The following is a 23,208-nucleotide window of genomic DNA, read 5'->3' on the forward strand; positions in this document are numbered from 1 at the left end:
TCTTAAATACTGCCCCCCCCCATGAATTGGGCTACAACCTCAATAGCCATTCAACCCTTTGGGGTCCCTGATGCATCCAATTTATTCAGGTTACTTAACCTCACTTTTAATTTCCTTAAATCAGCCACTAACCTTACCAGACAAGACTGCTAGCTTTGTTTAGATACCATGCCTCCCTACTATATCAGTTGGGCTACTGAAGGAAACTTGTCATCTCCCCTGGAGAGCCCATTGAAATGTTCTTGGGGAGAATCCCCAGCCCTTACCCTTTGAGCTGTAACAGGGAAAGAACTATGTATAATAGGAAAAGGGGGAAATGTAAATGATTTCTCTTACCTTAAGCACCTTTGTGTCCACACTATAGTTACAGGTGACAATAATTCTTATCTAGTGCCTCCCAATGGAATCTGGTTTGCTTGCACCACAGGATTGACCCCCTGTATTCACTCATGGGTTCTTCAGGACTCCAGTAGGTGTGTTCTAGTTACTCTATTTCCTCAAGTTTATTACCTGCCCTTCAGCTCGTATATGGAAACTGAAGGAACCCCAAAATGGGGACCCCACACTCTGCTCAGATATGGTGACACCCCAAATCACTCACAAGAAGTGGTCTTGATGCAAACTGCAAGAGGATTTTATTCCAAGAGTGCTGGGGCCCACAGTCATACACCGCACAGGGGTAGAGGACTGCAGAGCCCCAAATGCAGGAATGGGACAGTTTTTATAGGGTTTCTAACAAAGCCTGTGCATTAGACCAATCATTTTTTTTAACATCAGGAGCCTGTGGGGTGCGAGCCAGTCAGATTGTGCCACTCCATAGTTTCTAAGCCAATTAGTTTAATTTGTTCAAGCTCCTTGTGGACCAATCAGTCTCTTATGACCTTGGTGGTCAGCATTTGCGCAGGTCCTTGGGTGGGGGTAGCAGAGTGTGGTATCAGTCCCCTATGACCTTGGTGGTCTGAGGCAGGCTGCTATGGCTTATGGTGCGGGCTACTAAGGCTTATGGTGTGGGCTATTAAGGCTTATGGTGCAGGCTATTTACAGAAACCAAATAAGTGGTTCACTTCATTACTCATTTCCCATCCTTGAGGGCTATCTCATGCCCTTTTTACCTAGTTTTATATTAGGAGCGGGCCCTGATATAATGAGAAGAGGGATTCTTTACTTGCTTCCAACAGAGAGTAAAGCCTGGAGTTTGAGGTATGCAGGGGCCCGCTTAAGCTCCCTTTGGAGCATGATAGTATTTCTGGGCTTCAGAATTCTTGGGCCTTTCATTTCCCACTTTTTCTCTTGTTAATAGTTCTAATCCTAGAACTTGGAAGGACTAAATGTAAGTTTCCTCTTTGCCCTGAAGGTCCTTGTGTTGTTGTCTAAGTATCATGATCTGGACCGCACTCACTCGTTCTCTAACAAAAGTAAAAATCTTATTAAGGATGCAAGGCCCAACTGAAAGCATCAGGAGCAAAACCATTAAGGGTCCCATCAGGGTGGAAAGCAGAGTAGTCATCCAGGGGGACTTGTTGAACCATCCCTCAAACCATCCTTGGTCAGTTTCCCTCTCCCTTCGATGCTTTTCTAGTCTTTCCCTGAATTTGCTCATGGAGTCTCTGATAGCTCCTGAGTGATCTACATAAAAGCAACATTCTTCCTTTAAGGCTGCACATAATCTGCCTTCTTTTAGGAACAGTAGGTCTAATCCCCTCTGGTTTTGTAGGACCATTTCGGATAAGGAGGTCAGGGACTCCTCTAGATTACTAACAGACTTCTCTAAAGCTTGGAGATGCTCATTTATGACAGCATGTAGTCCACCAAGCCCTCTTTCTAATTGTTGTGGTCCTGTGACCAGGGCTGTGGTCCCCGTCCCCACACCAGGGGCTATCCCTAAGCCAAGTACGACTGCTAGGGTAAGGGTTACAGGCTCCCTTTTGAATCTGGTGGGATGATAGTCATATTCATCGATGACTACTTCCTCAGGATGGTAGTAAACCCGGGGGACAAGCTGGACCAATATACAGAAATTTTTGGATGGGTTAAAAACTGAACTAGAAACACAGGGAGTTAGCCCAGTATCATATGCCCACCACCTGCTTTACCCTGGCACTAGATATTGGTTGTCTGAGGTCTGACTATCGGTCAGAGTAACATTACAAAAATGTTGGTGGGACGTGGGTCCTTTCCTATACATGCCCCCCTTCCTGAGACCTTTGGGAGAGTCAACTTGTTTTTGGTCCCCCATGAACACCAACTATTATGTTCTTTAGTCATATTAAACTCTCCCATAGTTGCCATCCCCTCATAGTAGGGTGGTCCTGAGGATAAACAAAGTCAGCAGGCAGAGGTAACATTGGGGTTGCTGGCATTTATGGCGAGGAAGGCCCCTTGGATAAGGTTAAAGAGCCTCTGTCCTGTCCCGTGTGGGGCTTCCAAGAGTGGGTTAGTCAAAGGGGTTCTAGCGGTCATTATGCGACGGGTCTTGGCTGCCACTGTGGGTGGGAGCTTGAGCAATGCCACTTTAGGGGGTCCCTGTTCCACTAGAAGTTTATTAGGTCCTACTGGTCTTGGAGTGGGAGGCTCTATCTTAAGTCGTATAGTAAAGGTTAGGCCCTTATCCCATCCTTTCATATAAAACCTGAGTCCCCAAGTTTTTCCTTTTATCCAGTCTCTGGACTCTTGACCTTAGGGGGTGAAAGAGATGCTGAGAGGAACTGCTTTTTTTCCATCTAATCCTTCCTGCACATTAATCAGGTCCCAGGAGGAAACTGGGGTGCCAGTAGGTATTGCCTGTAGTCTCACAACCCCAGTATTTACAGTAGAACTGTTTTATCCCTCCACAACTTTGTTTAGAAGTTCGGGGGCAGACATAAAATGGAGTATGCTGCATCTTATGTTGGGCTGGCCCAGAGCTGCACCCGGATTGTCTGCCATGTATTGGCCTTGGGAGACGACCCCTTGTGTGAGTGCCTGCTTAACCACATGAGAGTGGACTTCTCTAGGGACCTCCTCTGGGGTGAGCTCTGGGATATCCCAAAATTTTACCCCGGCCACCAGGGAACATACGTCTGGGGTCAGGACAGGCCACCAAGTCCAGGGGGGGCGCTTCCCTAGTTGCAGTCCATATTATATCCCCCATTTGAGAAAGCACTTGCCAAGTCAACTTTTGGGGGGCATGGGGATTGGAGGCATCACCTAGCTGGAGAAGGAGAAGCCACACGGCGAAGCCTAAGTTTAAGGGGATTGTCTGTCTTCTCGGCTTGCCATTCGGGGCCCGGCGGCAGAGCAGGCTTGATGTGAGATGCATGAATCCAGGTGGGTATTCCTTCAACTTTCACAGCTGTTGGAGTGTTCAGTAGGATGAGGTAGGGGCCCTTCCACCGAGTCTCAAGGTTTCCTGCGCGGTGGCGTCTGACATAGACTGAATCTCCCACCTGGAAGCGACGTGGGACCTGTAAGTCTCCTTCTCCTGAGTAAGCCTCCCGGAGTCGCTTCCACACTCGTTATCTCACCCACTCGAGCACCTTGAGCCTAGAGAACAGAGGCTGGGAAAGCGGCACATCAGTGCTATGTATAGAGGTTATTTCTACCAGTGGAGGAGGCCCCCCATATAGCAATTCATAGGGGGTCAGTCCAAATTGTCTGGGTGTGTTTCTGACCCTAAAGAGCACAAGGGGTAGGAGAGCTATCCAATCATTAGTGCCAGTCTCTGTGGTCAATTTGGTGAGGGTCTCTTTAATGGTTCTATTCATCCTTTCTACCTGTCCTGAACTTTGGGGTCTGTATGCACAATGTAATTTCCAATCAATCCCCAATATTTTGGTCAGTCCTTGACTTACCTGGGCAACAAAGGCTGGACCATTGTCTGATCCTATTACCTTGGGTATCACAAATCTTGGGAAAATTTCTTCCAGTATTTTCTTATCCACCACGGTTGAGGTTTCTTTCTTGGTAGGATAAGCCTCTACCCATCCTGAAAAAAGTGTCTACAAAAGCTGGCTTTACCTCAGTGAAGTCCACTTCCCAGTGAGCATCTGGGCTGTCTCCTCTTAGCCTCTTCCCAGGAGGCATTCTTGAGGGATTAGCATTGACCATCTGGCAAGGTACACAATGCTTGACTACTGAGCCAGCTATCTCTGGCAACCTCAGAATATGGTAAGGAGACGTCTGCAGCAGTTTTTGTAGATGTTTGGCCCCCAGATGGGTTAGGCGGTGTATTTGTTGAACGTACTCTAGTCCCTTTGCTTGAGGTAGAATCTCTTTTCCCTCTGAGGTAAAACAGGCCCCCTCCGGAGTTTCAGAGAACTGGCCTAACTTTCTAACTTCTTGCCAATCACATGGGGTATATCGTTGCTCACTTTTTTGGTTCTTTGGCTTTTCTATTATGGGAAGAAGGCTGACCCCTGTGTAGCCTGCTTGGCCACTTGGTTAGCCATCTGGTTCTCTTTGGAGATAAAATCTTTGGCTTTTCAGGGACCAGGGCAATGCATAATGACCAGTCTTTTGGGTAGATGTAGAGCTTCTAGCAAACTTAGAATTTCTTCTTTGTTTTTAATTTCTTTCCCTGCTGAAGTAAGTAGCCCTCTCTGTTTGTAGATGGCCCCATGTACATGTGCAGTAGCAAAAGCATACCTGCTGTCCATGTAGATATTCACAGACTTTCCTTCAGCTAGTCGAAAGGCCTGTGTGAGGGCCATGAGCTCAGCATTTTGTGCCGAAGTTCCTTCTGGCAGACTGCTGGCCCAGACTGTTCGCATTCAGTCTACTATTGCCGCCCCAGCCATCCTCTTACCTTCTACAAAGTAACTGCTCCCATCTGTGAACCAGGTTAATGTTCCTCCGGTCAGTGGGACATCTGTAAGATCCTTCCAGATCCCAGTTTTCTCAACCAGCAGTTGATGACAGTCATGAGTCACTAGCTCATCACTTTCTTCAGGCAGAAGAATAGCGGGGTTGAGGATGGCAGGTGGGGCAAACATTATCCTGTCGGTGAGGAGCAGGCTCTGGTAGTGAGTCATAAGGGTGTTAGTCATCCATCGGTCTGGGGGCTGCCAGACAATGCTCTCCAGGGCATGGGGGGCAATGACAGTTATCCTATGCCCTAGAGTTAGTTTATCAGCATCTTTGATCAACGTGGACACTGATGCTATGGCTTTTAGACATATAGACCATCCATTAGCCACAGGGTCAAGTTTCTTTGATAGGTAGGCAACGGGTCTTCTCCATGGCCCTAAGGATTGGGTTAGGACTCCCTGGGCTATCCCCTTATGCTCATCTACGTAAAGGATGAATGGTTTAGTCACATCAGGGAGGGCTAGGGCAGGCACACTTAATAGTGCCTTCTTGACGGCATCAAATGCCCCCTGGTGTTTGGAGGTCCAAGTGAATTTTCCTATCTCTTTAGTTAATGGATAGAGGGGGGCTGCTAGGATTGCAAACCCTGGCATCCATAGTCTACAGAACCCAGCTGTCCCCAGGAACTCTCTAACTTGTCTGGCCATAGTTGGAACTGGTATTTGTACTACAGTCCTCTTTTGTGCCTCTGTCAGCCATCTTTGTCCATCCTGCAAGGAGTACCCCAAATATGTTACCTCTCTTTTGCATATTTGGGCCTTCTTAGCCAAGGCTCGGTAACCAAGGTCAGTCAGCTCCAGTAGTAACGCTTTTGTACCTTTTAGACAGTCCTGCTGGGTAGCTCCTGCCAGGAGTAAGTCATCAACATATTGAAGGAGGGTTACCTGGGGGTGTTGAACTCTAAAATTGGCTAGGTCCCTGTGTAGGGCTTCATGAAAGATGGTTGGGGAGTTCTTGAATCCCTGGGGCAAAAGAGTCCAGGTGAGCTTCCCAGTCCTTCCTGTGTCTGGGTCTCTCCATTCGAAGGCAAAAAGAGGTTGGCTGTCCAAACGTAATCTTAGGCAGAAGAAAGCATCTTTTAGATCCAACACTGTATACCCAATCTGCTCAGGTGGGAGGGCACTAAGGAGGTTGTAAGGGTGTGGGACAGTTGGATGTATGTCCTGTACTCTTTTATTGACTTCTCTCAAGTCCTGTACTGGGCGGTAATCATTGGTTCCGGGTTTTCTAAATGGCAGTAAGGGAGTGTTCCAGGGGGACTGAACTGGTACCAGAATACCTTGTTGAATCAGTCTTAGGATATGGGGCCGAATTCCTTCTTGGGCCTCTCGGCGCATGGGATATTGTTTGACTGATACCGGCGTAGCACTGGCTTTGAGTTGAATGACCTGTGGGGGTACTTGTTTCACCAAGCCCATGCCCGCAGTTTCTGCCCAGGCTTGGGGAAATTGTTCTAACCAGGGCTTTAGGTCTTGATTAGGCTCTACCGGGGGAGAGTATAATCGATACTCATCATTTAGTTGGAGAGTCAACATGGTGATGGGTCGACCTCCAGCAGACACTTCTGGTTTTTCTGATTTGAAGGAAATTTGAACACCCATCTTGGTTAATAGGTCCCTACCAAGGAGGGGCGCTGGACATTCAGGAATGACTAAGAATGAGTGGGTTACCTGTCCCACTCCCAGGTCAACGGTTCTTCGGGTAGCCCATGAATATTGCCGTTGTCCAGTAGCACCCAGCACCCATGATTTTTTTATCTTTTAGCCCTCCCAGTGGTTGCAAGAGTACTGAATGTTCAGCGCCAGTGTCCACTAGGAACTCGACTGGCTTCCCCTCCACCTTCAGAGTTACCCTGGGCTCGGGGAGGGTCTCCGAGCCCGTCCTCCCTAGTCTTCATCTTCTCCAAGGGTTAGGACCCTAGGTCCTTTGCTGTTCTTAGGGCAGTCTCTTGCTCAGTGCCCTTTCTCCTTGCAACAGGTACATTGATCTCTATCAAGTCGGGTCCTGTTGCCCAGGTTCTCTATCTGCCTAGAGCCTGTCCTAAATTTTTGAATATTTCTCTCTCTTTCTCCTTTTTTTTCTACCACTGTGGCCAGGATCCTGGTCAGATGTTTCTCTTGTCATCTATTGCGCCTATCCTCCCTTTCCTCTATCTCTTTCTCACATTTCACCTCATGTTCTTCTCTCTCTCTTTCTTTCCTTTGCTCCTTTTCCTCTTCTGTCTCCCTTTTGTAATATACCTTTTCTGCCTCTTTTACTAAATCATTCAGCTCAGCTTCCTGTAATCCTTCCAATCTCTCAAGTTTCTTTCTGATATCAGGAGCTGACTGTCCTATGAAAGCTAATGCTACTGAGCCTTCTTGAATCTCAGAGGTGGGGTCAAAGGGTGTGAAACTCCTAAATGCTTCCATGAACCTCTCAAGAAACATTGAGGGAGACTCCGTTGGCCCCTCCATCACCTCTCTCACCTTGACCAAATTGGTGGGCCTTCTGGAGGCACCTCGGAGACCCGCCACCAGAGCCTGGCGATAGAGTTTTAAGCTCTCCCTAGCTTCAGCTGTATTGTGGTCCCAAACAGGGCGAGTCAGAGGGAACCCCATGTCTATCTCATGCTGCAGCTGCGTGGGCCGCGTGTCGGCCCCAGGGACATTTTTGCTGGCCTTTATTAAAATTCTCTCTCATTCCTCAGTTGTGAAGAGTGTCTGAAACAGCTGTTGGCAATTGTCCCAAGTAGGCTGATGAGAAAACATAAGAGTTTCCATCAGCCCCGTGAGGCGTTTGGGTTCCTCTGAAAAAGGGAGGGGTGGTTAGCTTTCCAGTTATAAAGATCTGCAGAGGAAAAAGGCCGATATTGGAGGGGTTGTAGTTGGCCCCCCAGCATGGAAGGACCTGCCTCGCATAGTGGCAGTGTTACAATTCCATCTGCTCCCTCCGGGGTAGCGTCTCTCCGGCTCTGCATCCTTGCAGCTGGCCCTCCCATTTCCAGGGGCTCTGGAGGGGCAGAGGCTCAGAGAGGGCGGGGGGCACAGGCTTGGGAAGGGTGGAGGGCAGAGTTTTGAGAAGGGTGAGGGGCGGAGGTTTGGGAAGGGCGGAGGGCGGAGTTTCGGGAAGGGCAAGGGACCCTCTCTCAGCTCCCAGGACTAGGTAAGGGAGGGGAGGAGCAGGCTGAGTCTCCGGCCACACTGGGAGCTCCTCAATCTCAGGAGAGAGAGGGGGAGGTCTGGCTCCCTCAGGAGAGGGCTTATTTTTATTTTCGAGAGTCCGGACTCTGGAGCTTGAGTTCCTTGGTTTATTCGACTACAGCCTGACCCACGGTGAGGGATTGTCCACCAAATCCTTCCATGTAAGGATATAATCCTCTTGGTTGGGATGGGAGCCTGGTCCATTCTGAAAAATAATATCTTTAACAGCCAGAATAGTCTCGGAATTAAAGGTTCCTTCTGATGGCCATCCGACCTCATAAGTTGGCCACTCAGAGGCACAAAACGTTTTCCAGGGTCTCCTTCTAACCTCAACTGACAAATTATGGGCCCTAGAATTAACTTCAGTCCAATGGTCAAGAGTCAAGCTAAGGGGCGTTGTCACCGTCTGTCCCATTTTAGAACTATAGACAAAGACACAAAGAACAACAACACACACAACTGAGACTAACAAATCCAGACACCAGTGACCCGTCCACGAATTCCACAAGCAGGCAAAAGAATTGGACGGCCGCGAAGGAGGAAGCTTCCGCTCTAACAACAGAACTCAGTCCTCTGACTGACAGTAGGAGGCCACCAGGCGTCCCTGGCTCTCCTCACCTCCCAGGGCATCCCCCAGAGTGGCAGCCTGTGATCCTCCTAGCATGTCTGCTGATCATGGCCCTCTGGTCCTTTATGGCCCTAGAGGATGGCTGAAAATCAAACCAAGCCAAAAGCGCATGTCCCAGAAACCAGATACTCAGAACAAATAACACCAGCCAGCACACATTCACTCCAGAGGGGTCCCCCTTACCTCCAAGTCAGTTCTCGGGTGTGTGTGGGGCCTTCAGATCCAGGATGAGCCCCCAATGAAGGAACCCCAAAATGGGGACCCCATGCTCTGCCTGGATATGGCGACACCCCATATCACTCACGAGAAGCGGTCTTAATGCAAACTGCAAGAGGATTTTATTCCAAGAGCGCTGGGGCCCACAGTCGTACACCACGCAGGGGTAGAGGACTGCAGAGCCCCGAATGCAGGAATGGGACAGTTTTTATAGGGTTTCTAACAAAGCCTGTGCATTAGACTAATCATTTTTTTAACATCAGGAGCCCGTGGGGTGTAAGCCAGTCAGTTTGTGCCACTCCATAGTTTCTAAGCCAATTAGTTTAATTTGTTCAAGCCCCTCATGGACCAATCAGTCTCCTATGACCTTGGTGGTCTGAGGCAGGCTGCTATGGCTTATGGTGCGGGCTACTAAGGCTTATGGTGTGGGCTATTAAGGCTTATGGTGCAGGCTATTTACAGAAACCAAATAAGTGGTTCACTTCATTACTCATTTCCCATCCTTGAGGGCTATCTCATGCCCTTTTTACCTAGTTTTATATTTGGAGTGGGCTCTGATATAATGAGAAAAAGGATTCTTTACTTGCTTCCAACAGAGAGTAAAGCCTAGAGTTTGAGGTATGCAAGGGCCTGCTTAAGCTCCCTTTGGAGCGTGATAGTATTTCTGGGCTTCTGAATTCTTGGACCTTTCAAAACAACTCTGGAACATCATAGACAAAAATGAGATTTTGAGGCTTCAGCAATCCTTCTTTCAACATTAGTTGGATCTGGCATAACTGCAGGAATTGGCACTGGAACTATGGCCTTAATTAGAGCAAATCAGAATTTTCAGGCCCTAACTAACATTATAGATTCAGATCTTGCTCAATTAGAAAAGTCCATTCGTCACTTAGAGCAGTTAGTAGACTCACTAGCTGAAGTGGTACTCCAAAATAGAAGGGGTCTAGATTTACTCTTCCTGCAACAAGGAGGACTATGCCAAGCATTGTGAGAACAATGTTGTTTATATACCAACAACTCAGGAGTTGTTAGAGATAGTTTAGCCATGGTCTGCAAGAAACTAGAAGAAAGGGCTAAAGCTAGACAACAGAATCAAAATTGGTATGAATCTATGTTCAACTGGTCACCATGGCTAAGGACCTTGCTTTCGGCCCTGGCTGGACCTCTGATTCTATTATTGTTATTACTAATCCTTGGGCCCTATATAAGCAATAGATTAACCTCTTTTCTCAGGGAACAAATTAATGCAGCGCAGCTCATGGTTCTAAGAACTTGGTACCATCCTCCACATCCTCTTCCCTAGTAAAGACCCAAGGTTGGGTCTCTTGAAGTTACAAGTAGAGGGAGGAATGAAAGACCCAGAAACTAAACAGATGCCATGAAGGGATTCAGTAGGGTGCTGCACTGGTTAGGCCTAAATTTCAGGCTCCTGCTTAAGCAGAAGGCAATTACACTGACATATAGTCAGGAAAGATATCCACCCAAGGGCATGAGTCACCCCTAGACATGCCTAGGACATGCCTGAGGTCTGTCCCTTCTGCCTTTCTGCCCCAGCCAATTGAAAGCATACAAATGTTACCATTACTTGCTTAGCCAATCGCAATGGAGATTACCTCATCTGCCTGGAGTTCCCCTAGCTCCTGCCCCCAACTTTGCCAGCCAAAATTCCAAGCCAATTAGAAGAGTACAAGTGCAGTTACTGTTTAAATCAACCAATCATGTACCCATCCCCTACTTCTTTGTTCAAATCCTTATATAAACCCTACCCTCCCACTACTTGGGGCTCTTGTATGGATCCACTGCATTGGTGAAGGCAAGAGACTGAGCTTAAGCCCAAAATAAAGCTTCCTGCCCTTGCATATGTGTATGGTTCTCCTTGGTGGTCACTGGGGGGTGCTGAGAACTGGGCATTACAATCCCTTCTTTTCAAAACTGATTGTTGGGCTAGACAGATGGCTTAACAAATAAGACAATTGCCTGCAAAGCCTGAGGACTCATGTTCAATTGCTCAGTACCCACGTAAGCCAGATTTACAAGATTGGCATGTGTCTGCAGTTCATTTGAAGCAGCTGGAGGTCCTGGCACATCTGTTCTCTCTCTCTCTCTTTCTCTGTCTGCCTCTCCATCTCTTGCAAATAAACAAACAAACAAATAAATAAATAAATATTTATTGTGAATTCAATCCTGGTTGACATATGTTTATACTTTTAATCATATGTCAATTAAATATATGCATATATACATTAATATAATTCATGTTTATAACTTCACCTACAATTTACCAAGAAATAATTGCAATTAAGGATAAGTTAAGAAATGCCTAATACTAAGAGTAGAAATATTTCTTGGTTATGCTTTTACAAGAGTATTTGATTTAAAAAAAAAAATCTGCATTATTGTCATGTACATTTTTTTTTTACTTTTTATATTTTAAGAAAAAAAAATGGACATAGCTGTCAATAATGACCCACTACTTTTACTTATTTGTCTGATTGGAATGTGTTTCCACCACATAGTGTACAGAGTTATATTGGATTTTTCACAGCAAATAAATGAATATAATCTTATACTTGGGGAAGAAGGAAGGTTGGAAAGAATTCTGATATATAAGCACTGAACCTCTTTGCCATGAGACAACTTTCCAAAGTGATAAAAAAAATGCTAACTCATAAGTTGATATAAATATTTTGTATATGCTTGTGGTGTGTTTCTGGGCCAGCACTCAGGAAAACAATTATGCCACAATAGGAAGGCCAAATGGAATTGCGGGTGAGAATTCCCAACCCACCATTTTCAGGACAATTTTTGCTCCATCAGCAGTATTGTGTCTAATTAGGAAGAACTACTTGTGTATATGCAACGATATTTGTGGGTGCATTTGCACATGACTGTGCAATGCATATCACCTGGGTTTAAAGAGACAAGCTCGTAAATTCTTCCCATTCATGTTGAGGGAGGTCCTCTCCTGTTTGGGTTCAAAGTAGGGAAGGCAGTGTGCTGGAAAGCTCAGGAGTCTCTTCCTTTTTTCCTCAAAAGAGTGTTCTCAACACCATGTTCTACTAAGAAAAACACAAAATCTCATGTCCATGTTCACAAGGTAGTTAAAGTTTCTCTGTTGATATTTGATAGCTTTCTAATATTTATATATTTGAATAAATAAATTATTAGAATTCCCTCACCTCATGGCTGATAAACACAGTATTCTATGAATACTCTGAGTAGGTGTGATTTGGCTTCTTTTGGATTTTGGATTTGTGTAATTGCCTAAGTGGACTGCAACTTGAACCCACTTATGAAACTACTAAATACACTCTGGCCATGATTCACCTTATCTAATAATTACTATTCCATATTATTTTTAGGTATTTGTTGACCATTTGCATGTTTCTTTGGATAAATATCTACTTAAGTCCTACTACTCATCATGTTATTACTGTTGTTACCAGTTTTTTAAGAGTACTACTAGAGATTTTAGAATTCTTTATGTGTTCTAGATATTAACTGCCTATTTTATTTAAAGATTGTAGTTTCTTGTATTCTATATTTTAGATTTTTGTATGAAGATGCAGTTTAGTTTCTAACCCAATATTCTCTCTTATACTTTTGTTTCTTCTGCTTTTTAGAGTATTCTTCAAAATACCCTTTCACATTCCAATGTTCTGAGGCATTTGAGTTGCTTTTTCCCCTATTAGTTTCATAGTTTCAGTTCTTATATTCAAGTGATGAAAATGAAGCCATTGATAAATTATTTGTGTTTTAAAAAAACTCAAGGAGTTTGTCATAAATATAAGTACTCATAAAATTGTGTACAACTTATCAGTTTGAAGGTCTTCTATACATTTCTTGTCTTTAATGCTCTTCAACAAAGTAAATATCAGGAAAGATAAAAACATTTATTTTATTTCACTGTTAGATACATGTTTTACATATTTGTAATGGGTACAAATGCATCTTAACTATTACAATACATAAAATTATTATTATGAGATACTCAGGGTAATTTTTGTGCATGTATGTAATGTAATAGCTTGAATATGGATGGGCATCATCGTTTGTGATTATGCCTCCATACTTGGCCCTAGATGGTGGAGTCTTGGAAAATGTAGCCTTACTGGAGGAGTCAGGCTACTGAGGGAGGGCTTTGGTTTCTATAGCCCAGCCCTGCTTACATTCAATGATCTCATTCTCCCTGTTGCTGTGGTAATGTGATGCCCAGTTATCTATTCCTGGCATGCTTTCCCTGCCATGATGATGTTTCCCCTCAAAACTGTAAATCAAAATAAACCCTTTCTTCCCATAAGCTGTTACTTGTTTGGGAGTATTGTCCCAGATCAGAAGGTAACTGCGGTGATGTAGGAAAAGAAAATGCCACTGTGAGGTTATGAATAACAAAGGCACTTGGAAGATAGCACTGTAAGTAGTACTCCATTTCATTTGGCTCTTACATTCTTTCTGCCATATCTTCAGCAATGTTACCAGAACCTTCAAAGGTGTGATAGAGATGCCACAGTGATGAACATTCCTTTGTCATATCTTCTCAGCACTATAGTGAGTTTGAGTAACCTCAGTGGTCACTGACATCTGAAAAGAGAAGCTTCTCATGGATTCAGCCTCAAATTCAATCAGAGAGCAGTTTCTTCCATGATGGAAATGCCACCATTGCACTGGATGATACCTACACAAGACCTGAATAATGGAATAAAAAAGAATGAAATCACCAAAATAGAAGTGACCAGTTGAAAAGAAAAAGATTCAGGGTGGCAGGGGGTGGGGGAGAGGGCTTCATAAGTGAAATAAAGGGTGATAGGAGGGAATTAAGATCATGATATATTGCCTGTATTTATGGAAGTTGTCAAAATAAAGGTAAAATAAATACCTAAAAGAACTAAAGCCAAACAAACAAAAGAAATAAAACATGCTATCATATCCTAATTGATCTAATTATCTCAATTGCATCATTTGATATATGCATATGTTCCATAGTGGATCCCTCCAGAAAAGTAAAATGACTAACAACAAGGGTATCATTTGGTAATAGAATACACCCATGGTAATAGTAATAGTATATATATAGCCACACTTGCAAAATGTTCTGTATGCAAGGCTGCATGACATTAAATAAAATCAAGTACTACAGGGTCACATTATCAATTCTTTGACTACATTGCAGTAATTCAAGTTACTTAAAATTTTATGTGCTTCAGTGTCTTCATTTATGAAATTGTGCAGTTATATTTACTACCTTACAAGTTGTGAGGATTAGATGAATTATTGCCTTCAAAGAATCAATCAGTGCAAAGCCTTAGGCTAAAAGTATGAGAAGAGAGAGTAACCATTATCTCAAATAATTTTAAAGTGCTATTCATTCGTTCATATACTCTAATTAAATTGTTAATTGTCGTTTAATTATATGAGTACCAGGCACAGACATAGAATTAGGTGAAATGTTTGGATTTGCATGGATATTGGGGAATTGAACCCAGATTGTTAGGCTTTGCAGACAAGTGTCTTAACCACTAAGCCATATCTCCACCCCTATCTGAGCTTTTTGAGTTCAGGAATGTAATTTCTTTATGTCAAAATATATCTTTGCATAGATTTTTTTTTTTACTTTTATATAGATTATAGTTAAAAAGATGTAAGAGAACTCTGATTACCCTAGAAATACGTTAATGAAACCATTTATTCCATGAAAATGTGAAAAGGAATTCTGAAGTTTGAAAATACAATCAATTGACAAAAAATTGTCCCTCATATGAACATTGCTTGAGTAAATAGTCAATGATAACTTGTTTTCCCATGTTTTAGTTTTTTTTTTTAAATTAATTAATCCAACAGTTGTATTTACTCTGTGTGTGTGTGTGTGTGTGTGGTGTGGTGTGTATGCTGTATGGTGTATGCATGTGTGTATAGATGCATGTATTCCATGTACATTTATGTAGATACCACAGGAGAATGCCAGGTATCATTTGCCAATCACTCATCCATGAACTTTCTTAAGATAGGGTCTCTGGCTTGACAAAGAGCTGCTGTGCAATAGTATACAGTGATTCCATGGTCTTCAGACTCCATGGAATGGGGTTATAGGCATGCACAGGCTAAGCTTAGCTTTCCACATGAGTTTTGGGAACTTGAACGTGGTGGTTTCTGGCCTTTTTATATTCATATTTTCATAATTTCCCCTAGAAATTCTTATTAAGGAAAATGTCCACATGGGTATACCACCATTCTAAGAACAATTCCATACAAGTCTTTCATCAGAGCATAGACTAGGTAATACTCACTGAAGGGCTAGTTTGGGAAGAGACCTATTATGTAGCCCACTTTTCCCGCTTAAGGGAGTGTCCAATAATGATTATCACCAATGTATGAATACAGCAAAAAGTGTTGTTTTGAGTCACACAAGTCCTTGTGGGTAAAACCTAATCTTAATTACATCTTTCTAGACTTTATTGCTCTGTGTTACCTAGCTAACAAAGGAGACTGGTAATGAGGGTAGAACATAAGCATAGTAAAATCATGTAAGTATCTAAAAAAGCAAAGATATTTTTATTTTGCTTCTAAGGAAACAAAAGTGCAGTTTCTCTTTCTGCTCGATATGTGTACTATTGTAAAATAGTTATATATGACAAATGTGAAGATGGTTTTGCAAAGCTTGCATTCAAATATACAAATGAATAAATGTATCTTCTCATTAGTTCATAGAATTCTTTCTGAATCTTTGTCTTAGAACATATGATTCCATAATATGAAATATATGTGTGTCTAATTTAAGCAGAAGGTCATCAGTGCTTTTATCCTCCTTCCATTCAGGGCTGAAGAGCTTTGCCAGGTTTTCTTTGGCACTTTTTGCCATGTGGAAGACTTAAAGATCCAAAGCCAGTTACATTGAGACTGAAGTATTTGTATCTTTTAACCCATGTACCACTTCAAGGGAAGTTTCCTACAAACTTTCCATGACAATCTTTCACTTATTTCTCAGTTTCCAAGACATTTCATTTCTGTGGTATTTCCTGAGTGTGGCTAAACCACACTTCAGACTCTCCTTCTGGCAGGGGTTCTGCTTCCTGGCAAGTGCTCAGTCATTTGGAATCCACTGTGGGTTGCAAAGCCTACATAGTAGTCTACCCTAACGCATCATGGTCCAAAATGTTTAGTGTTCCAGAGGTCCAGCTTTGTTCTTCTGGTGCAATTTGATGTCACCTATTCTTAGATGAATAATTAGGGCTTAAGCACTACCACAGAGAATCAGTGAATGTTTTCCTGTTAAATTTATTTATTTTCTTATTTTCTTATTGTTTATCTTTATGTTACCAGCAAAAGTAATGGATGTTAAGTACTACTAAGTAGGTACTTAGTTATTTAATGATTGCTCATATTATAACTACTATCACAGTAAGCAGGTGCTATGGTAACGTCATTAGGGGAGAACGTAAGTACAAAAAACCATAGTTGAATAAGTAAATCTTACAGTCCCCACCATTATCTCAACCAGATAAGGAACAATTTATATTCCCTTTGGAACTGGGTTTCAAGTCTATGTCCCTTAAAATGAATATTACAAAGTTTCATCCCTCAGTATGACTGCATTTGATGATTTAACTTGTTTAGATGAAGTTATGATGATGAGACTTTTATGATGAAATTAGTATCCTGAAAAATGAGTTTAAAGTGTATCTATTCTCTCTCCTTCCCTCTCTTTCTCTTTCTTTCTCTCCCTCAGAGTAAGAAAAGGTTCATCTACTGGTCAAGAATAGAACCATCAACAGAAAATAACTTTTTTGGGATATTGGTTTCAGACGTCATAGTGCCCAGAGATGTGAGAAACAAAATTCTGTTATTTAAGCCACCTAGTCTATGATATTATGATATGGCAAACTAAATTAACCAAGGCACACTAACAAACAGAAGCTACTGATTATTGGATGTCTATCATTTGCAAGCATTGTAAAGATTTTTTTTAAATGTATTAACTCGTCATTCCCCATAACAATATGGGATAAAGCTCTTAATGTTATTCACATTTTCTAGATGAAAGTAAGGAGGCAAATATACAGGCAAAGAGTTCAAAGTTGAATAAGTGTGTGAGTTTCTTATTGGCGCAGTAAGAATTCATCACAAACTTAGTATAATGAAATAAAATTAATTTATTTTTCTGCTATTATGGAGAGTGCAAATTTGAATCCAGGTGTAATAAAGACTGTATTCCCTCAAAAAGCTCCAGTGAATAATTAATTTTCTTACTCCTCATGGCTCTGGTGACTTCCAGCTGTTTAGAGCCACGCTTTGCAGTCTCACTCTGTTTTCAGCTGGCTTATTCATTGTGGCTGTCTCATTTATCCCTTCATTTTTCATAACACATGGTTATCTGTCACTGGTTTAAACAGCAATTCATATAAGCCAGGAAGAGTTTATCTCAGTAGCTCTAACTAGACTACATTGACAAAGATCCATTTCCCCACAAAATAGATCATTGTATCCAGTTCTGAGAAGCAGAATGGTGATATTTCATTTTGATGTCAGCACTGTTCCCAGTATAAAGCACAATTTAGATCCAGGTAGTCTTGCTCCCTCCAGTGCCCATCAGTTTCAGCAGGTGAATCTTGGTGAAACTGACCTAATGTAAATTATAAGCAGGTTCCCCTACATTTTATGTTTTATTCTCTCTACAGAGTATGTATGAATAACTCCTAGAGTGAAGACCAGTGAATATATGGTTGAATTGAAGAAAGCAAAATACTAAACCTTAGTATTTGCTAAACACAGAAAGATGACTGACTATCTCACAGTATAAGTTCTTCTCAGAGCAGCAAAAGCTCTTTCTTAGAAAAATTCCTCATGAATGCCAGTACATGTGCTATTAGGCCTGTCTAAAATCATTTGTGGATTGCTTTAAAAAATGTATCTGACGACATTTCCATTCCCAATACGTTTTGCTAATTACTCAATGATATAATGAATTATGGATATTATAGAAATAACATTTGAAAACAAACTACATAAAATTTATGACCACTTAAGAACTATTTCTTGAGTAAATAACAATTTATACTCTTCACAAATATTTCATTCATTAGTTGATATGGTATTTTTGCCTCTGAGTGAGGTTATTATGGGGAGTTCAAATTTGACACCTTGATGCATGTCTTTAGCAGCTCAGATATACATACATTTATGTATGTATATATATGTTTTATATCATCATTAATAATAAATTTATACGAATATTTGTATATATGCATATGTATAGTTATATAGAACAAAATGTGTTAATAATATGTAATACATACATTTACTTCTATATCATAGTTGAATATTAATACCAGAACTAAATAAACTTTATAGAGAATAGCTTCTTATCAGAAATAGAATTAAAAGCCAGGTGTGGTGGTTCATGTCTTTAATCCCAGCACTTGGGAGGCTGAGGTAGGAGGAACACTGTGAATTTCAGATCAGCCTGACACTGCATACTGAATTCCAGGTCAGCCTGGAATAAAAACCAAAACAAAGCAAGGAAAAAGAGAAATAGAAATAGAATTGAAAATGTGTCACATGTTTTGCCAATTCTTTACCCTTTGTTACAATGATGTCATCACTTTGAGGACTGTAATTATAGTTTCTCTTAAGCATCTTAGGAAACTTGCCACAGATTTTGAACATTTTTCCACTAACTCTTTTTCAGTGCTATAAACATTTCTTGGACATCAAATCTTATTTAAATTTTTCTTACTCTGCATTTAATCATAAAAATGACATAATAGTTTTAAAAGCACATCTTAAATGGAACATTTAACATTAGGAATTGATGGCATTTACTTGTAGTCTCAGCACTGGGGGATGCTAAGGCAGTAGTCAAAAGTTAAGAGCCATCTTACTATGTAGTAAGTACTTGTCTCAGATAAAAATAAAGAGAACAGAGGAGAGGTTGGATGACAAGGAACTTTATAATACTTACATGGTATTTTTTTGTGTAAATCACATAAGAGTGGTGGCTATATAATGGGGTAATTCTTCTGATAACCTATACAAAAATAACAAATAAAGAAATGTGTTTGATATTTCATGTAATTTTGAGGAATTCCTATTTAATATCAAATGACTTCTCAGTAGGAATGGATGTAATATATGCATAGGAAAACTTAAAACTAGATTGGGGTAAGAAATATTTTTAATGTGAGGAAAATATGTGACAATTCTTGTTTTATTTTCATGTATGATGATTAATCTCTGGTTCTCAACTTGACAAGATTTTGAATTACCATGGAATCAAATCTCTGGTCATGTTTCTGAAAGATTTTTTAGGTTAGGTTAATTGAATGGGGAAGGCTGACCCCAACTGTGGGAAGCGCCATAGGCTGAGTTACTGGACTATATAAACAGACTCTCTCCCTCTCTCCCTCTCTCTCTCTCCCTCTCTCTCTCTCTCTCTTCTCTTCTCTTTCCTAGCAAATAAATAAATATAAATATTTAAAACTACAAAAAATCTAAATGTATTATATTTCTCAATGCTAGATAACTTCAATCTGCTATTTCTGTTTCTAAAAGAAGGTGGCTATCATTGGTACCTGCTCATGCTACCTCCCTGATCTCAATTATTGGCTAATTTTGCCTTTCAACTTCATTGGGTTGAAAGAAACCTTAAAAAAAAGAAAGAAAGAAAAAAACTGTCAAATAATATGTTCTAGAGGAAGAGAGAGCAGTCTTGTGGTTTAACATGGAATGATGGAACCTAGACATATGTTATATTCACAGTATGGAAGGACTCTAGGCTTCCTAGATTTTGACATTTGGAAAGTTACTATTAGACTTAGATGGTATTTACTAAAGTATTCTGTAACCAATAACAAGCCTGTACTTTGCTTTGTACCCTAAAAAGACAGCATGCATCATTTTGTGATTTTTGTCATTGTACAGATATCAGAGAGTGAGCTTATTTCAACCTAGATAATGTAGTCTGTCTCTTGAGTGAAACTCAGTATGTGGTGAATATCAGTCCATGTGGTTTCTTCTGACAGAACATGACATATTCTTGCACAGGAAACCTTTACTAGAAGTTTTACTTTTGAAGTATTTATGGGACATTACTGTTATATTACTACTCTTACATGGAAAATGTTTTTTGTTGGTTATTTACTTCAAAGTACCTATACCCATACGTGTGTGTGTGTGTGTGTGATCTTGAGTAGAAGACAAATCTTATGATGATTATAAGTTTTGTCATGAATGTATTAAATAAAAAGACATGTTTACTGCAGTTCTTCTCATTGTTGCCAAGGTGCCATTTCAGTGATATCATTTATTATTATTCTTATTCCTCATAACCCTGTTCCTCTTGCTTCTCTCCAGGAGTTAGCACCTTACAGAGAAAGGTGCATGCTGTCTTTGCTCACCAGTTTTATTGTCTTCATTAACACTTAGGCAAGAAAAAAGTGCCATGTCTTTCACATAGAGCTGTCCATGATCAGTCATGCTTGCCTCTGTAAAATGTTTATATATGCATGTGTGGGAATAATTAGTAACAAAAGCAACATGAATTTCAATTGTAATCTACATTGTGTGGGGTCTTTTGTTTCAGATTCAGACCTCTGTTAAGAAAGAATCTTTCCTCCTTTTAGAGAACCAATATAAAACAAAGAAAGCCATTGAGATGTTGTTCATTACAGTGAATTCCCTGTGGTATAATTAGATTACTACATTTTTTTAGACTGCATTTTTAAGACGTCTTGAAATATACTGCTCTCACTCTTTAAGTGGCTACTTTTGCTAAGCATTGAACGCTCCACATAAATTGTGTTCTCTCAGACTTCCTCTATGATATTTTTACATAAAATATCTCTAATAAAATCAGTGATACATGATAGGAGAAATTATCAAGCTGAAAATAAATAAGCAGTGTCACAGTGATTAAAAATATTATCTCAATGATTTTAATGCCTTTTTCATATGTCCCATACAATATAATAATGGTACAAAGTTATACACATTTTAGATTTAGTTATTTATTAAGAACTGTCTTTGAGAACAGTGCCTTATCTTTGCCTTATCTTTTCTGAATCTAGCTTAGTTTTACTAATGTAGCCTTGATGTTTTGTTGCTTTTTTAACTATTTTATAGGGCTTTACTTTCACAGCGAAATTGAAATACATATTTTTTATTTTTCATATATATTTTAGTTATACTTTGCCCCTAGCTTTCAAAGATTTCTCCACTATTAACATCCTCCACAAGAGTATTTTTATTGTGTGTGTATGGGATGGGCTGGTGTTTAGTAATTTATTAACCTCCATTTATAAAAACATAGTTTACCTTTAGGTTTTTTTTTTCTTGTTGCTACTCATATTATGACCTTGAACACATGAAAAACGTCATATGCCCACCATTATTGTAATATGTGGGCTATTGTGCCCTTTCTGATCATCTCTGTCTCCAACTTAACATTTCAAGCACTGGTTTAGTGTACTTTTATATTATATATATATGTATATATATATTTTAATTTTTAGAAGGTTTTATGGTTGGAATAATGAATAATGCATTATTTTAAACATTTTATTTCACTTAGCAATATACATTTCAGTTTTCTGTGTCTTTTCTCCAATTAACTACACATTTCTTCTTAGTGTTGAGTAATGCTCATTATCTGCATGGATTAATTTTCTTATTCATTCACCACCTGAAGGACAATGTGGTTGCTTCTTAGGTTTTTGCAATTATGAATTAAGTTTTATAAAAATACATACAGTGTTTTTGTATACATTTAAGTGAATACTACAGGCTTTAATTATAAGACTCTACATGGTATTCAAAGATACATCAAGCTGTCTTCAGACTTGTGTACTATTTTGCTTTCTCAAAAGCAGTGAAAGGAAGTACCTGTACTTCACATTCTTGCCAACATCAGCTATTATCTGTGCTCTAGTTTGCCTGGTAGTATTTCTTCATTTTAATGTGAGTTTCATTTATGGCATATGATGTGCAAACCTTTACATATATCATTTTCCATGTATACTTACTTCATCTTCAGTGAGATGTTTATTCAAGTCCTTGGTCCTTCTATTTTTTTTTTTTCATTTTGTTCTTTGTTCTGTCATTCATACATGTTAAGGGTTCTTGTGTTTCTATCAATAGTTGTATTTTGTTATGATTTTGTTTTTCAAGGTAGGGTCTCAGTTTAGCCCAGATTTACCTGGAATTCACTATGTAGTCTCAGGGTGGCCCTGAGCTCACAGCATTATTCCTACCTCCTTGCCTTCTGAGTGCTAGGATTATAGTTGTGTGGCACCACTCCTGGCAATAATTTTCTTTTTTTAAATGAAATTTGTATTCCAAAGCAGTCCTCTTTTTGCTTTGGCTCTTACATTTTTCTTCTACTTGTTCTGCACTTGTCCAGGAGCCTTAGCGATGGTGATAGAGCTGTCTCACTTACATGGAGAATACTTGGCTGCTGCTGCTGCTTTCTTGTACTTTGATGAGTATACCATCATTTCTATCTGAAGAGAGAAAGTTCTCTAACCAAAAAAATAATAGTATCATTTATATAATCATAAATATAAATATCTGTAGACTGTATTGGGCATACTATAATCCATTTATCCAAACAATAATAGTAGTTTTCCCTAGGGCTTGTAACCACCTCAGTCATGGGATTCTGAATAGCCTTTCCAACCAAGTATGAGATCCCTCTCATAGGCTTTGCTTCACATGTAGAGAACAGTTCCCCCACAACAGATATTCCACCTTTACACCGTTTATAATTTTTGCCTCACTGGTCAGCCATGTAATTTGCAGGGTACACTGATGGTTAAGACCAAAGGTGACATTTTTCCTCTAATAAAATCCATACCACTTCCATGCACCATGACAAGTAAAGTGTAATGTTTTATTAAAAGTAGCTTAAAAGCATGTTAAGTCTCAAGAAACATTAATCCTTAGCTCTATTCTTTTAATTACAACATATGCCTGAGGATGTAGTCTCGAAAACTGTAAGCCAACAACTTCTGCTCATTAGAATTTATCCTGCCCAGAGTTTTGTTACAGCACCACAAAACAGTCTGAAACAGAGGACCGAATCTATGTTTCTTAATATTTACATAAAGTATGCACTCTCCCATTCATATCTTTTCTTCTCTGCTTAAGATTTTCTCTCCTCTTTGCCTTTCTGAGTATTGCTGTTCTATATGTTAATAAAGGTATTTTATTCCTCTTGATATTTGAATTCAAAGCACAGTGACCTTATATAACTACACATTAAACAATGAATCTGTAGTTTTGGTAATAATTGTAAGACTATACACAAGTTAAATGCTTGGAATAAAATTCATTTGCAAATGTGTTTTG

The 23,208-nt window shown here is 40.3% G+C and overlaps 1 pseudogene; it reads right to left on the bottom strand.

Moving 5' to 3' along the window:
* Positions 1 to 3,221: 3,221 nt before the first annotated feature.
* LOC105944312 lies at positions 3,222 to 8,442 on the bottom strand (annotated as a pseudogene).
* Positions 8,443 to 23,208: the final 14,766 nt, after the last annotated feature.

The sequence above is a fragment of the Jaculus jaculus genome, chromosome 10 (assembly GCF_020740685.1).
Source record: "Jaculus jaculus isolate mJacJac1 chromosome 10, mJacJac1.mat.Y.cur, whole genome shotgun sequence".
In the NCBI taxonomy this organism is placed as follows: Eukaryota; Metazoa; Chordata; class Mammalia; order Rodentia; family Dipodidae; genus Jaculus; species Jaculus jaculus.